The sequence below is a fragment of the Poecile atricapillus genome, chromosome 1 (assembly GCF_030490865.1).
Source record: "Poecile atricapillus isolate bPoeAtr1 chromosome 1, bPoeAtr1.hap1, whole genome shotgun sequence".
Taxonomy (NCBI): Eukaryota; Metazoa; Chordata; class Aves; order Passeriformes; family Paridae; genus Poecile; species Poecile atricapillus.
In genome coordinates, this window is record NC_081249.1 from 3505228 (window position 1) to 3520455 (window position 15228).

Here is a 15228-nt window from a genome sequence, read left to right on the forward strand (position 1 = left end):
AAAGCTATTTGTCCTTTTAAGTAAGCATGTGGTAATCCACAAAATCCATGATTCATAATGAAATTGGCTTCAGTCTGCAGGAGTTTAATGGTTGTCTCAACCCAGGACAACTGGCAATTTTGGCACGGAGCACTGCAGCCCCTCCTTGAAGTAATAACATCTAAAGTGTTGGACAAACTGGGTAGCTGATGATAACCAGAATAAAACATGATATATGGCATAGCTCTGGGTAAATTAGACAGGGCTTTAATTTGAGCTTGTGCAACCATGTTTAACAGCAGTGGTTGCTTTGACTGTGTTAGTTGTAAAATTAATATTACAATTGGGCCTGACTCTTAAAGATCTTTTAAGAACACCAGCCATGCACTCCTCTAGGCTAAGGCATATGGAAAAAAAAGCAGTGTATTTATGGTGATGCTCTTCAATTACAGAACTAAAGGTGTTCACACCAAGGCTGCACAGGGAGCTGTAACATTTTTAAACTATCTTTGGTGTTTTTTTTAAGGGATATGTATATGCCTGTTGAATTATGTACTTGCAATGCAATATATTTATGTCTCTGTATTTAAATAAAAAGCCATGCTGGCACTACAAAAGTTAGGCTGACGCCCTTTTAGGCGAGCACAATCCCTTCATCATGCACAACCTTAAATGCACTTGCTGTGGCCTCAGCACTCTGCTAAAATGCACTTTTGAGAGCCATGATTCTCAGCCCAGTGTCCCAGAGTATCTCACTAAACCTGCCATGCAGTGAAGCTCACCCTGATCTGCGCTAAAAACCTGTCCCCTGCTTCAGAAACCATGGCTTGTTAATGAGAGGTGGTCGAGACTTTCTTTTTTACTTGCAGGAGGGAAGAAATAGCCTGTTTGTAGCTGTGGCTGAGCACACACAGCTTGCTGGGTTTGGTGAGTGAAGCCGAGCCAGTCCTTTGTTTCTTTTGATCCATAAAAGCCTGAGCCCGTTTCCTTCTGCCAGAGCAACATCACAAGCAGCAGCATTCAAAGCAATGTTTGTTTTCTCACCCCTTGTTTATGCTCTGGCTTTTTCAAGGATGTTCCTGTTGGTTTGAAATTTCCCAGGATTAATTTTAGCTCGCAAGTGATTTATTTTTTTGTGTGTTTTTTTTTTTTTTCTTGGAAAGCCAAAACCAGCGAGCGCCTGAACGGGGACTCTTGGCACTCTAAGAACAGACACTGTGTCCCTTTAAAAGCAAAAAAAAAATGACAAGTGGTCTTTGTCTTCTGCTGGCACAGGAGAAAAAATAGCCTGTCTTAAATAAGCTTGGAAGAAATTAAAAAAATATATATCCATATCCACCAGAAGGGTTAAAGGGAGACCTGAGAGAAAGAGGAGAAATGAGTGTTGAAAATACCCATGCACAAAGAGTTTCACCTTTTGGGTGGTTATCTGCATTTTTCTCAGATTTAGCTGAAGATGGAGGGAGCAAATTATGTGTCCAGCACAACACAAAACCAGGTCTTCTTCTGGTGATTCTTCTCCTGAGCAGTGCAAGCTTGGCTCAAAGGCAGAAATGGCCATATGCATCTCCTTGAGGCTTTGAAAACACCCACAAAATCTGTAAGCAAATACAAAGCTTTACCCAAACACTGCTATTTTTTGGCATTTTCAGCTTCCTGCAAAACAGCTTTCATCTGAATAGCCCTGACTGGTCCATGCCTGTGCTAGACCCAGGTGGCCAGAACTCATTTTTGCTGCCAGAATTCACCACTGAAATTAGGGAGAAATGTCAGAGCTTCCAGGAGAAGCCTCTCTTTACCAGGAGCATCCCAGACCTGACTTTCCCTGTCCACCCAGGCTGGGTTTCACCCACAGCACCACATGGGTGATGTTTTCCTTTCAGGATGAAGGATTTTCACCCTCCACTGATTTTTCTGGATGGAATTGCCTTTCTTCTCGGGTGTGTTCACCTGGAGCACTGAACTCAAAGTAACCCCCCACCACTGGGGAGCCAGCAATGGCGTTTTTTAGGTCATCATCATTTAGATGTTATTTTTTTAATCTTGGTCTCTCTCCAGCAGCCCCAGGTGCTCCCTGTGCTGGGCCCCAGGGCTGGGGCAGCTCTGCAGGTGGGGTCTCACCTGAGCAGGGCTCAGGGACAGAATTCTCTCTCCTGGCCTGCTGGCCACACTTCTTCCACTCTTTATTCACAGCTCAGGTGAGCAATCAGCAAAAACCAGCAGAGCTTTACCTTTCCTGTCTTTTGGATGGTGCAACCTCAATGCTACAACCTCCATATCCCCGTGGCTTTCTAACAAGGGAGCGTGGTGAAAATAATTACAAAGGGAAATGCACTGCCTTTTCCAGGTGATTTCCACTGTTTTCCTATGAAACCTGTGGTTTCTGCCTTTTCCCCGGGTCTCAGCCCCTGTGTGGGCATCCAGACCACAATCCAGGGAGGAGATGTCCCTGCTGAGGCATCCTCCAGCCCTGTGGAGCTCCAGCTCCGGTGGACACAGCTCCCTGTGAGGTAATTAGAGCCTTTAATTCCCAAAGATTATATATTTCAGCCATCTATGGAAGGGAGGAAGTTGGCTCTTCCTTCCAGCACTCCACCCAGGAGCAGTTTACCTCCATCCAGATCGGGCTGGAGAGGCTCTCCAGCCTTGTGTAAACGTGAGCAGATCAGATAAAGGTGATTTAAGGCAGAGGGAGGCACAAGAATTGCCTCAGCATGGGGTTAGAAAGGTCTCCTGTGCCACTGGACACAGCCACATCTTCTGGAGATCTTTCAAAAAACACTCCCAGAAAATGCTGCTTAAAAATCCTGGCTAAGCAGATGATGCTGATACAACAAATATGTTATGACATAGCTTTTTTTTTTTTTTTTCTTTTTAATTTATTTAGGCACATAAATACCTTTGTTAATTGCTATTCCTTTTGAAACTTTGGAAGATGTAAACAGTGTCTGCCAGAAGAGTGGGGAAATAGATCTGAATTTCTGTGGTGACGAGGGGGACTGTCTTAGCAAACACCACTTAGGCTTCTACAGTAGAAAATTGTCTGGAACTGGCTTTATTTTTTAACAGCTTGATCTTATCATGAGCTCTCAGGCCCACAAAATGTACCATACCCAAGCCCTAGAATGACAGGGAAGTAGAAGAATGTAAGATTTTGTTTAACACAAAAAGACAGCACGGGGAAAAGGAAAATTTGATTTTGCGTAAGAGCTCCGGGAGCAAAAACGCACAAACAAAACTGCAGCTGAGCAGCAGAGGCAGGAGGGGGCTGGGGATGGGCTGGGGATTTCAGGAGGGGATGTTCCATGTCCCACAGGAGCTGCTGAGGAGTCCTGACCTGAATTTCCAGATGCTGTCACCATCATGGAGTTTATCCCATGAGGATAAAGGACACTGACCAGAAGACCCCAGAGGTCCCTTCCAGCCTGAATGAGCACTCAGCCCTGCCTGCCAGAGCTCCAAGCCAGCCCTCACCACCCCTGCTGCAGCAAGGGAAAGTCCACACACCCCCAGAGACATTCTGCTGCCTTCCTTCACACTTCATCCTCTTTGCATCCTCTTTGGTGCCAAACCCACAACCCTTTCCCCCTTGGATCTCAAGATGAAATGGAAGCTGGATGCTCCTCCCAGAGAAGCAAGGCAGCCACACAGGGCTCCCAGGGCGTGTCCAGCTGCTCCCTGGCTTTTTCCCTCATTAGATCCCTTTATCCATCCCGATGATGTCCATGAGTAAGGCTGCAGCTGCAATCCACGGGGATTGCACACAACACCCCTCACAGATATGTATTTTTCCCTCTCAGTGCACACCCTGTCACGTCTGTCTAAACTACAGGGCTGGTTTGTGAGTCAGCACTGGAGGCAGAGGTCATCTCCAGCTCATGCTTTAAATCCTCACCTGTCCCCATCACCTACTCCTCCTGGAGTCTGATCTCTCCACCTCCTTTTCCTACTGACATCACCTCCCGTGTGCAACACACCCCAACAGCTGTGACCTCGCTAACTCCGACCTCTGCAGCCCTGGTGCCAACCCTGAGATTTTTTTTTTCCTGTTTTTTTTCATAGTAAATTAATTCAAACTTTCTGGAATCAGCAGGAAGTTTAGATTGGTGGTAGAACACAGGTTGCCCATGAAGCTGTGGACTCCCCATCCCTGGAGGTGTTCAAGATCTGGCTGGATGAGCAACCTGGACTAGTGGAAGGTGTCCCTGTCCATGGCAGGGGATGGAATCAGATGATTTTTAAGCTCCTTTCCAACCCAAGCTATTCAATGATTTCATGTTTCAAAGTTGTGTTGAATTTTTCACAGCCTGAAAAATAAAGTCTTCATTCATTAATCTGTGCCTCACCTCTGCCAAATGAAGATGTGGAGAGCAAATGGATTTTCCAGTCTGGCAATATGAAGTCTGCCCACTTCTCCTGTATGTCAAACAACTGAATTTGAAAAACAGCCTAATTCACAGCGTCAAAAAATGTTATGGGGGAAAGTTATCATAACCTGAGATTCTGATAGGAGAGGACATGCTCTGTCAAGCTCCTCCCTGTCATTCAGAGCACAAGTTCTGGCTCTGGTGTGTCTCCTATCGCTGCCATCTCTGAGACATTGCAGCTCTTGCACAACCCCCAGGTGGTGACCGACCCGCCGCCCTTGGGGCAAAGCTCCTTATTCTGCTTCTCTCATTCACCTCCTCTTGTGTTTCTCTAGTTCTGCTGAGGTTGTAAGTTTTCACAGAATTCCAGGATCCCTGGTGCTGGAAAAGCCCTCCCAGCCCATGGAGTCCCAGCTGTGCCCGATGCCCACCTTGTCCCCAGCCCAGAGCCCTGAGTGCCACGTCCAGCCCTTCCTTGGGCACCTCCAGGGATGGGCACTGCAAAGCTCCCTGGGCAGCCCCTGCCAAGGCCTGAGCTCCCTTTCCATGGGCAAATTCCTGCTGCTGTCCACCCTGAGCCTCCCCTGGCCCAGCCTGAGGCCTGAGCTCTCCTCCTGTCCCTGTTCCCTGGCAGCAGAGCCCGATCCCCCCGGCTGTCCCCTCCTGCCAGGGACTTGTGCAGAGCCACAAGGGCCCCCTGAGCCTCCTTTGCTCCAGGCTGAGCCCCTTTCCCAGCTCCCTCAGCCCCTCCTGGGGCTCCAGACCCTTCCCAGCTCCCTCAGCCCCTCCTGGGGCTCCAGACCCTTCCCAGCTCCCTCAGCCCCTCCTGTCTACAGAGAATGATTCACCCTTTATAGACTCTTCCCCTGCTTTTGGAGTTACCCTTACTCACATCAGTCATTTTTCTCTCTACATTTCCTGGCTTTTTAGGTCTGTTTGTCCATAGTGTTTTGTTGGAATTAATACTATTTCTTGCTTGCTGCCGCAACTGGAAATCCCTATTCTATCTTACCATTATAAACTCTGGATACTGCAATTTCCTACTTTATTTTTATGATCCAACTTCTGCCAGAACCTCAAGGAATCCAAATTATTCAGATTAATTAGGTGTCATTAAATCTCATTTTAATTGATTCTCTTCCTTTTTGTTCAGACTTCTAGAAGAGATACACAGAGAAATCAGCCATGCAAACCAGTTTCTGTTTAGTCACAGGTGTGTACAGCGTGCCACAATTTGAATCTAAGCCAACCACGCTGGTCCTGTGGGTGGATTACAACTTACAAAAACTGACTTTTAAAGGAGGTTGAGTAAAGGAACCAAGTCACTACAATGAATAAACAAATACACCTTGAAATTCCACTCAAGGGGACTTTGTAAGGGAAAATTCCTTTCCTGAGTCACATTCTGATCTCCCTTAAAGACAAACAGAACCCAGGAAATCTTTCTAACATCAGGTGCCATGTTCTCCTCACTGATGGCGCTGGAAAAGGGACCTTCATAGAAATGCATTTCAGTAAAATTATCTTTTAACAGAAAAAGGCAGATCCTGGATTCAGGAAAACATTATCCCAGCTAAACCTGACTAGGGACATTTGGTGGATGCTTTTTTGATGCCATTTCACAGGTATTTCTGGCTCAAGTTGAGTGACCCATCCAGCAAATTCCCCAGGGAATGGAGCAAATCTTGCCCCACAGGAGGATGTGGCCTCTGTCCATCACCTCTGAAGTGAGCCTGGGGTAGATGAGCTGGAGGCTCTCATGGTGTGAATATCTGAATCTTCCCTCTTGTCCACAACAAATGACCAAAAAGCCTTGGAACAGGGTGCCCAGAGAAGCTGTGGCTGTTCCATCCCTGGAAAGGTTCAAGGCCAGGTTGGACAGGGCTTGCAGCAACCTGGGATAGAGGGAGGTGTCCCTGCCCACAGTTTGGAACTAGATAATCTTTAAGGTCTTTTCCTGCCCAAACCATTCTGTGATTCCACAGGGAAAGTCTCAAATGCACGTGTTTTTGTGTTAGTTACTATTTTTCCTCCGTTAGTCACATATTTGCTCACTTTAGGAAGACAGGACTGAAATCAAGGTCTGTTATTTTTTGACTGCAGGCACCAAAGGCAGCCTGAAGTTCTCCTCTTCTCAGAGTAAATATTTTTGGCATATGGAGGGAAAGGCTGCCAAGGGAAAGGGAACATTAGCTGAGCTGCCTCTCTGAATGGGCTGACAAATACCTACAGGTCCCTCATTCCTCACCTCCCGGAGCTGGCTCTGGCAGCCTTCACTCCAGAGCAATCCCAAAGCCAAGGGAACCACGCGCTCGGGAAAGGTGAGCCCAAGGTTGGCTCTGTCAGTCAGAGAGCAGGGACACGGTGCCAGCAGCACTCACACAATTATCTGGCTCAGGTTTTGAAACCTCTGCTCAACAGTGATGATTCAGCAGTGGGTTGCTGTTCATTTACTGGAAACTGCTTCTCATCACTCAGAAGGAAAAACAACTGGAAAAAGCTTCTATCACTCAAATTTTGCAGTAGACTAGGCCACTATGGTTGACTGCAAACTTACAAAGAAAAAAAACAAGCGTGAACCAGAAAGCTCCAAACTCAAAACATTTCTTTTTTTTTTTTTTTACTTTCAATAACCATTTGATTTTTATGTTAATATAACATTCCTTTTATTTGCTTTCTGTTTTTCTGGCCTTCTGGGTGCGCAGTTCCCATTTTTCTCTGATCTCATCAAGGCCAGAAACTTCACAGTATATATAGCCCACACCCACAGGTACAAACACACACAATATTTCTTCCTACAACCAGCAACTGAGCGCTGCAAGAAAAAAAATAATGCACTTTTGCAAGATCCTAGAGAATTCTCAAAAGTTCCTGTTGTAGCTGACATCCCAGCCAATGAGTCAAGGACTGACTTGAGACCCTCCAGAGCAAAAAGCACAAGTGGCTGGCACCTGTGGAAACAGTTTTTAACTGGAGCTGCCACTCACATACCACAGCCCATGGGAATGCAGGAATATGCAAAGTCCAGTCCTGAGTGTGACTAAATCACTTTGTAATTTCAGGTGGTCACCTCCCTGGGGCTGCTGCTTCAAGCATCAGTGGTGTCCAGTCCTGGAAGTACCACACTGAAGAGCAGTGCCTTGATCCAGTACCTTCACCACAATATTTGGATGCATCACCTGTCCACTGGAAGCCTGACACCTGCCAGGAGAGTCTGCCCACAACATTTGACACAGTTTGCTCTTTGGGGACTTAACCAGTGGTTGGGAAGCTCTGGGTGTCACTTTACAGGAGCATTTTCCAGTGATGGATGTTCATCGTTCCATGTCGCTGCAGCGACTTCAAAACAGCCCAAAGCTCATTTGCTAACTCTGACGCAAAAGTGTAGATAATATTTAGCAGAAATCCTGTTGCTTCAAATCTTTCTGGTCAGGACATCTGAGTCCAGGTGCCAGCTACCAGGTACAAACATCCTCCACTTCAGTTGGGAAAAATGGCACCAGCTATCCCATCTCATCCTGCTCGCTCTGCCACCAGCACAGCGATGTCCTGAGCCTGACACCATGATGTCCTGGAGGATGACACGATGCCAAGAAGGGCCCAGCCACTACAGCTGACTGAAATCCACATCAGCCTCATTTCCAGGGCGGGTGTCTTGTTGCTTGGATTGGTTTTGCTCCCCTCCCGTGCTCACATTTACATTTACACAGCAAAGCAAGGCCTGTGCTGCTCATCACAACATCCTGCTCAACACGGTGGCATCATCACACTTGCTATCCCAGCAAAGGCTGGACAGGCATTGCAGCATTTTTCCAGAGCAAGCACATGCCTAAAAAACTTCCACTCCATAGGGGTTGTCCATGCAACCTGCCTGGCTCTGTGACACTTCAGGCCACATCCTGCTGCAGGCAGAGTGAGGTGTTTTTATCAGGTGTGTAATGGTTGCTAATGAAGAATTAACCAGTGGGAGTTGCACCAGGCCATCCCACTTAGGTGATATCATCTTGGCCAAGGGAGCAGCCCAGAGGGATCACTCACAGCCACTCTGGGCTTTCAGTCTCTGTCACCAAGACACCAGGCCACGAAACTCTCCTCAGCTGACTCCTTCCAGGCTGATGGAAGCTTTGGTGCCACAGTTGGTCACGGCAGGTGGAGTGGACAGCCCTGAGAATGGTTTCAGTCATGGGTTCCACAGCTTCACACCTATCCCTGGTTGCCACATTATTCACACTTTCCTAAAAAAAATGTTGATTCACCAATATATGTAACAAATTCCTGCTGCTTTTTTTGCTTTTTTTTTTTTTGCTTTTTTTTTCTTCCCATGTGATTTATATTTGGAAATATTGCCACACATTCAGTAGGTGCAATAACAACAGTGGTTTGTGCCTGAATCCTCATCTGCTTTTATGTATTTCTCCCAGTGTCTCCACAACTGCTGCACTCCTCTCTGGCCAGATGTATCCCATCCCCACATAAAGTTAATGAAATTGGAGAGGTATTTTTAAAAATACCTAATTTCTCATTGTGGGGAGAGTGGTCTGGGGGTTCCTTTATATTCCCTTATATATTATATTTATATCTATTACTCCTGATAAATTTTGAGCCTCTTGGAAATCTGTTTGAGTCCTCTCAGTGGATTCTCCTCGTGCAAAACCAAGTGGGTTTGGGATGCAGTTTGTGAGTTGCCAGATCTCCTGAAGAGAACCTTTATTATGAGGCACCTTTAGCCACCCTTGGCCTGCCTGGAGAAGGGAAAAGCCCTGGCCAGCACTCCCCCTCCTGCCCAGCATCTCCTCTCACCCCTGCACACACCTGGAACTTGGCTCCATCCTCTTTACTCAGGTTCTCCCTTCCCCTCTGAGGCTGGTGGCTCCCTGTCCCCACTGCTGATCCCTGAGGTGGAATTCTGCTTCCCCAGACATCCACATCTGCCTCCCTGCTCATCCCTATGATTTTCCTTCCCCCTTCACTTCTCCCTCCACACCTCTGGATGCCAGTCCCAATCACTTCTGGATTCCAGTCCCAATCACCTCTGGATTCCAGTCCAAATCACCTCTGGATTCCAGTCCAAATCACCACTGGTTCAAGGGGCCTGTGGAGCTCCAGCAAATGAATTCATGATCTCAGTCCCAGCTGCTGGCTTCCCTCCTGTGTTATGTGATTTTGGTCACCTGAATAATTTTGTCATCTAAGAAAGTTCAAGTCTTAGCTCAAAATTCTCCTTAAAATGAACAGATAGCTGTCTGGGGCTGGAAGGATGCCAGGCCCCTGAGTGGCCCATTTCTCCCTGTGCTTGGCAGGAGGAGCTTGGTGTGGGCAGTTCACTGGTGGCTGCTGGTGTTAAAGGAAATGGAACACATCTGGGTCGCCCCTCTTCCCAAAAACCACCTCTTGCCACCATCTCCCTGGATCTCTGGACTGCTGCTCTGGAGTTAACTCTTCTGTCTCATCACTGCCTTGCAATCTCTATCTTATCCTATTTTCCTTGCCTCACTCAGCCCAGGCTGTAATTACATTACTCACGGCGGGTCAAGCAAATGTGATGTCATAGGGCTGGTAAAAACACTGGCCAAATTTACCCCTTGCTAAGCCAGTAGGATCTGAATTTTGGCCCCAACCCCGTGAGCAGGCACATACCTGTTTAATTGCACCCCTGAGCCGTGGTGTGACCTGCTCTGGGACTGTGCCCATGTGTGAAGGGACACACGTGTCACCCTCCCAGAAAGACCCTTTCCCAACTGTGCCTGGGTCTGGAATGTTGTTACATCCCAGATCAGGCTCTGCTCCCACAGACAGGGAAAACAGGAAAGTACACAGGGTCTTGTGGCCACAAACCCTGGGCAGGCTCAGGGAACCTCAAAAGGAGAAAGAAACAGAGCTCGTGGATCTAAAATATATGATATGATATAAAATAAAATATATGATTTGTGATATAAAAATAATCTAGTGGAAGGCTCCCTGCCCATGACAAGGGGGTGGAACTAGGTGGTCTTTAGGGCCCCTTCCAACCCAAACCATCCCGTGATCCTGTGAAAATCCAGCAGCCAGAATGCTCTCCATCCCATCCTGCTGCAAAAGCGTTGCGCACAAGGCACGGGATCCAGCTGGAAGTGAATCCCAGTGCGTGTCCCTGCCTATTAACATTCATCCATCACCACAGTTAATAGCCAGGACTGAGCTGTAACATTTTATGGCCTTTAGGACCGGCAGCTTTCCTCTCACTTAGCGGTATCTGCTGTGAACTGGTTCACTCAGCGACAAACTGTTCATATTGCGATATAAACTCTGCAGGCAGGGAACAAAAGGTTTACACACAAACCATCAGGACACTGAGGCAGGGTTAAAAACTGCCCAGGGCAGGTGCCTGCCTCAGGTGCTGCTGCCCCACTGGGCTCCCAGACAGCTGAGTGAGGTTTAAGGGAGAGCCAAAGCATCCAACAGAACCTTTCCCTTCTTCCCTTTTCCTCATTCTGGCTCTTCCCATTTCTTCAAAGCATCTCAAAGGTTTTTTGCTTTTGCAGGAATTCAGTCTAGATCCAATCTGCTAAGTCAAAGAAAGATGTTCTGAAATAAGCCTTGGATCAAGCCCCAGGAGAAGGGATTTTTGTGGATTATTTATTTTTGATCCTTTTGCATGTGGATCACAATTTAAAAAAAAAATAAAATACAGGAATAGCACACCAGAGATGATATTACCTCAGAAAAGGACCTGGCAAAGATTTTGGGGCAAAGATTCAGAAGTTCTCCAGCAGGTAAAAATGGATTTTCCATGAAAAAGCTCATCAGATTCAGATCATTTAGCCATATGTCCAAATTTTCTATTTTTTCTTATACACTTTGTTTTTAACTGAAGTAAAGCTATGAATGCATGCCAGCCCTTTATCTTTCCAAAAAAGGGGGAGAAACTTAATCACAATATATCCATCATTCCCAATTCCTCCAACAGCCTGAAAACATCAACGAAAAGGCCCAGTTTAATGAAAAAGAAAAAAAAAAAGAAAAAAAAAAAAAAAAGAAAAAAAAAAAAAAAAGGCAACTTTATTTGGAAAAAAATAGTAAGTAAAACAAGCTTCCATATGTTTACCATAAAAATAACCTAGACTCCACCTTGGGGTGTATAAAAATACAGGCTACAGATTGTGTATTTTGGCATTAGTTTAAAAATGCCTTTGTAAACATGCCCTATTAAAATTTAACTGCAGCTTTTATCATTGACTCAAGTAACATATGAAAGGGCTTGAACACTTATCACAAAAGCAGTTGTTTTATCAGGGCTTAGTAATAGCAGTGATGGATTGTGCAATTTGCAGGGCATGCCTGGTTTACAATTGCAGATGTGCTGGTAAGTGCTATCATATACATCTGTAAAGTCTCCTTTAAAGCCTGTCCAGAAACATTAACACCTATTAAAAATAAAAAAAAAAAAAAAAAGAAGAAAAAAAAAAGGTTATAGGAGCAGCAGACTTTTCAATCCTGCAGATAAAACTTAAATTAACACAGGAGGCTTGTGTCCAGATTTTTGGCCAAGAGAAGGACTTGCAGGTGGTGCTTTTTAGTGGTTGCTGGGATTAAATTAGGACAGAAACCCCCAAATAGCTCCAGGTTGAGGCTCAGTGTCACTTTTTGGCCGTAGTTTTTACAGTTTCAAAATAAATGTTGTAAGAGCCCATCCGACTCATCGAGCTGTCACGTCTTGGTTCTCCCCACTCGGTTTGGATTTTAATGAGCCAGAGAGGCTTGATCTTCTTAAGAAGTAGCTTATATGACTCACTAATTTTGCATTAGCCCAGGAATTGCCTGGCTAAGCACTCGTGCCACCCACGGGCCTGTGGCAAATCCTTGGCATCCCTCAGCGCCAGTGACAACCCAAGATCAAGCGGGAGCAGCAATGAGCTCACTCAGACCCTGCAATTCTACAAGAAATTCCATCCACAGACACATTCTAGGCCTTTCGAAGCGGTCACTGCTGCTGCCTCAAAAAGAGGGAGAGTTTTAATGAAAGATGATTTAATGAAGATGTTGTTTAATGACGTTAAACCACTGCTGCTGCCAAAGAACAGCTGAGGAACTCCCCGGTTACTCCGCCAGGGCAGCAAGAGCCCTGTGAGCTCCACACACCCCGGGTTTGAGGAGCACAGAGGATGGGGATGGTGTGAGGACATCGTGGCAGGGTGGCAGGAGGGGCTCTCAGCTCGGGTGTCGCACCACGGGGTCACCACACAGCATCGTGTATTTACATAGGATCGAGACACCAAGAGGTTTCCTCCTTCAGCTCTTCGGTGTTGTGTTAAAAAGAAATAAAAATATGGGGCTGCTATTTATTTTTAAAATTGAGGATTTTTCTGTATCTTGACTGTATTGCCTGGAAATTCCTCATAGGAAGGTCTGCAGTTGCACAAAAAAACAATAAATGCCTTTTTGTGCTTTCGAGTGGAAAAGCTTTCATCATCACAAAGGAGGAGAAAGCAGAGGAAAGTTAACAAGATCTGCAGGTGGACAGCACAAAACCTTTGAATTAAGGGGCAAAGAGTTGCTCAATAAACCCTCTACTGTTTTTCTTTTTTTGGGAAGGAGGTTTCGTTGTTTTTTTTTTTTTTTAATGTGTGTGAGATTGGGAATCCAAATGATTAAATTCAACATAGTTTAGTCTCAGTGTATTCCAAGACCTGCATGCATCACCAGATGTTCCAGTCCATTTCACAGGACTTGAATATATCACTTCTGTTGTTTCTGTTGCAGGAAAAATCCCCTGGATGCGGGACAATGTTTGATTTTGCATCAAAGCAGATACTGGCAGTATGTGGATTAACTAATTACCTCCATTTACACAAGGAGAGGTTTATTTTAGTGGGGGATGAAAATGACTGGAAAACACGAGTCAGGTATTTCATCTCTTCCTTCCCAAGTGCCAGGCACACGTGCTAACAATATCCCCCAGCCATTCATCACACCTTCTGTTTGCTGTGCCTTAACCCCATGGAAGGAGGCGGCTCCCTGTGCCAAGCTGGGAACATGAATTCTAGAAATTTGTGCTGCAGAAGAGTATGTTTGGGTTTGGGGTTTTCCCCCCCACCCCTCTTTTCGTGGAGACTGGAAAAACAGGGCGTTGTGTTCATGCCAGATTTGTTTTGGAGGTAATCTGTGTACCAATGGGTTCAAGCTGAAAGAGGGGAAATTTCGGTTAGATATACAAAAGGAATTCCCTGGGAGGAACAACAACAGCTGTGGCTGCCCCTGGATCCCTGGAAGTGTCCAAGGCCAGGCTGGAAAGGGCTTGGAGCCACCTGGGACAAGGGAAGGTGTCCCTGCCCATGGCAGGGGGTGGAACTGGATGATTTTTAAGGTCCCTTCCAACCCAAACCATTCTGTGGCTCCATGATCCTGGGAAAGGGAATATCCAGCAGGTGATGCTGATGAAAAGCTTTCAAGTGGCAAAGAGCCAGTGGGATTTCTCAGCTCCCTGACTGCAGGAGGGTGTCTCCAGTCAGCACAACACCACTGAATCGATGGCAGAGTGGCCCCACAAGGCCACTTGGGGTAACCTGTGTTTGCACTTTAACATCTGCTCTGCTTTATCAGTGCATTTTACAGCACTGCTGGTAACTGAGTCTTATTGCTGCCCCGAGGTACCCCTGATCTCCGAGGCTGCTGCCATGCACAAAAACACCCGAGGCAGGGGGAAAGGAGAGCGTGGGGAGGAGTCTGGAGCTATTCTGGTTATAGAATCATTCTGAAGAACACCCAGGGAAAGCAGCAGCCTGCTCAAGGGTGCAAGAAACAAACCTGAGTGACAGCTTTAACCAGTCCACAGGGCTGTGCCCTCATTTTCCAGGTGGCACAGAGACCACCCGTGAGGGCATTTTGAGGGGCACTTTTCTCCATCAGCAGAGACAGGCAACTCAGAAATCGGTGGCTGCTCCTGCCCTTGCAGACCTGGCCCTCAGCAATGCCCTGGGGGCTCTCTGCTCATGCTCAGGCACAGCAGAACCCTGTTTTGCAAGGCTGCAGGGGAGAGAGTTGAGCTGTGCAAGCAGAGGTTTCGCCCTCAGCACTGGAAAATGAGAACTGATAATTTTATTTTTTTATTATTATTTTTTTATTTATTTTTTTTGCTGCTGCTGTAGGTGTGACCTCCAGAAAAACTTAAATCTTGCTGTGGACTAGTCTACTGTGCCTGTGTACCTCCTGGCATTGCTCATTTGGGTACCACCTTCAATGTTTCCTCTGTGCCAAAGCAGCAGCACCCTCAGCAGGGGCATGTTTCAGGTTTTTGGGGTTTTTTTTTAATATCTGCTTTTATTTTCTCAAAGAGGCTGGGAGAGCATTTTGGCACACTCTGACATGTGAGATACATCAATCCAAGGAACAAACAACACATATTCATAAAGTTCTGATGACTGCGGTCAAGATCTGAGACATCCATGCCTTCCTCATCTCCATGGCCGTGGAGAGGACCTGCTGGCACTCACTATTACCCAAAAACCTCTAGAAGAAGAAGATGAAGAAGAAAGAAGAAGGAAAATAAACAACATTCTAAACCCTCCATCTTGTCTTCTGCTCCTTAAACTAGCTTAAACTCTAAACTTTAACTTTTTCACCCAGTGACTTAAGAAAACTCTAATTTACACACTCACACTTTTAGTGTAGAACTAGTTTTTCTATTTAACAGTTGTTTTCATGTAACACCATGAAAAATATTGTCATAAATTTCATGTTATATGAAGGTCAGTGTTTTCTTGGATCTCGGAGCCAGGCGTCAGAGACAAAGGCACACACGCTGTGCCTCAGACTCCAACAAGTTAGTGGCCAAAAATCCTCTTTCAGCTGTGTGCTTACACAGGTTCAGGGGAAAAGGTGTTTTCCAGATGGGCATCCTGGTCCT

At 46.2% G+C, this 15228-nt stretch overlaps 1 protein-coding gene across 1 annotated transcript in view; it reads left to right on the plus strand.

The window, feature by feature from the left end:
* B3GALT5 (beta-1,3-galactosyltransferase 5) overlaps nucleotides 1-15228 on the plus strand; it is a 359311-nt gene that overhangs the window by 116162 nt on the left and 227921 nt on the right. The gene's annotated exons all lie outside the window — the stretch shown is intronic.